The following is a 2,500-nucleotide window of genomic DNA, read 5'->3' on the forward strand; positions in this document are numbered from 1 at the left end:
TCCAATTGTTCGTTCATTTTGATTGTTTTCATTATTCTTTCTCTTTCAGAATGGTTTGTGTTCTTTCACAAATTATCTACCAATTCCTCAAATTTATGTATTCTTCACTTATTTTCAACATTCTTTCAAACCAAAAAAGAACTGTACTCATGGCAGTTTCTCTATGCATTAAACACTGACCATGCAGTATTTTTTTTGTGAGTGTGTGTGTGTAAACCCAAATCACAACACAAACACATATATATATATATTTATACATATATGCATGGCCCGTAGTAATTGGGGGGAGCGGGCGCCACTTCCCTGGGGGCGCCAAATCCGATACAGGGACTTATGATTTTTAAAAATTTAATCTTGACCAATTTTATTCAATACAAGGCATATATAACGGCCTGAGTACCCATTTTTTGAACAACTTATTATCTCTCATTCGGTTTGGACTATATACTTATAAATATTATGTGTGTGGCTGCCGGGCACAATATCCTCATTGGGTCATTCCCCATAGGTACACCCTTTTTTTCTCACCCGGTCCACCAGGTCGCCATCTGGTGAGTGGTGATGAAGGCTGACGGCGGAAGGCAGACTGCTTTCCACTCCAGTGTGTTTCGCAAGCTACACAGTTGCGCGGGAAAAAATGGAGATGTAATCGGCTCATTCGGTTGGCATCTGACAGGGTATTATATTCTGTTGGACTATAAATCGAAAACGTTTTGTCACAGAATATACTGTACAGATTGTTAAGTGAGTGGTAGGCCTATTATCCGACCTAATCTGAAAATAGGGGTTGGGCGACAAGGCGAGCAGATAATAGGCGGTAGGGCGCCCCACACCTCCTCCAGAGCAAACCCCACGAGAGGCAAAGAAAGCCTGCGCTGGATGAAGATTTTTTGTGTTTCTGAGAACGGGTTTTACAATTACGGTTACTTTGTTTGAAAGGAATTTTTTTTTGTTCCTGAGGACTAATTTTTTTTAAAATTTTTCTGTATTTTGTTTCATGTTTAGGTAGTCAGAGCAGACGGTTCATCTGCTTGATAGGGGGGGATAGTGCTACACCAGTGGGTCTTTGTCTCCCGTGCGAAACATGTGTTTTAAAATGAAAAGGATGACCTGGGCATGTGTTAAAATGAAGGAACCTGGCAAACAGACGCAACTGGCGGAGGAACAAACCCGGAAGAAAAGGAGTTGGGTGCTGCTCCTGTGAAGCCTCGTGTTTTGGCCCTTGTGGGCCTGATAAACTTCGTGTTGCCCTGTTATAAGCTGCATCGTGCAGTGTGACATGCTGGTGTCCCTCCTGTATTCTGCCATTTTGTGTTTATTTCGTGCCCTGCCTCGCCAAGTGGGTTTCCCCTGGTGGTGTTCTGGGACGCTGTGGTGCTCGGTGCCTCTTGGAGGTGTTCAGTGTTCACGACCCTGTGAATAGCACGCCGTCTGCCTTGCCTGCCTTGTGTTGGTGGCAGAGAGACGAGGCGGTCGGCGTAACAATATTTTTTAAATATTGTTTTAATCCACTGTTTTACTTAACAAATTTATATTTAAAAACATTCTTTTGTGTACAAATATTGATTTTGAGACATAAAGCAGTATTCTTCACGACACTAGATCTAATGACCTGTCACCTGTTGCATGCGAACCTGCCCGGTTTCGTATCCCGAAAAAGTCACAAAATTTTTTAAATTATTTTATTTGAATCAACTGTTTTACTTTTAGGAACTAAAACTTTTAGTTTATATTTAAAACATCGTTCTAGTATGAAAAATAGTGAGTTTGATGTATAAAAGTAGTATTCTATTCTTAACTGAGGCCCAGGCCGTATGATAGGCCTACGCGATATTGCTGACCATAGAGATGGTGCTGCCATCGATGAATTGTTCAGGCCAGCGTGGTATTAAATTATTATTTATATATTCACGAGAGGGCGCTACATGCATTGCCACAATATTAACGTGAAATAATAGACTAACCGTAGAGCGAGAAGAGTGCGATATAATTGGTCTCTTTCGATTCATAATTTAGCTGTTATCTCTAAATTTTACAACTAATCAGGTGTATTAATACCAAAATAAAGTCACGCTGTGTAGCTGTTGTCATAACGACGGGATTGGTTCTCCTACCAATCGCACCCCATTGATACGGGTGACAACACAAACTACAGCCTGTCATTATAGAATACGGTTTTAAGTGTTAACTCATAGGCACAGGCATTTGTAATGTTCAATTCCATTTATTGTATTATATTTACCTGTGAAACAAATTGAAAGTGTCCACAACCATTACCAGTTAATCCAGTCATTTGTTGTCCCTTGGATCACATTATAAAAATTTAAATTGGTAAATTAGTAACAAGAGTTTGCTATTCATGTTACTAGGTTACCAATTTAAATTTTGACAATGATTAATATATCAAAAATAGCGTTATATTTGGTTCCCTTTAAATTAGAATTATACTTGCTTCCTATATTGGAGATGCAGCATATTAGATTTAGTTGCTCTCTTTATT

The sequence above is a fragment of the Penaeus monodon genome, chromosome 5 (genome assembly GCF_015228065.2).
Source record: "Penaeus monodon isolate SGIC_2016 chromosome 5, NSTDA_Pmon_1, whole genome shotgun sequence".
Classification (NCBI taxonomy): Eukaryota; Metazoa; Arthropoda; class Malacostraca; order Decapoda; family Penaeidae; genus Penaeus; species Penaeus monodon.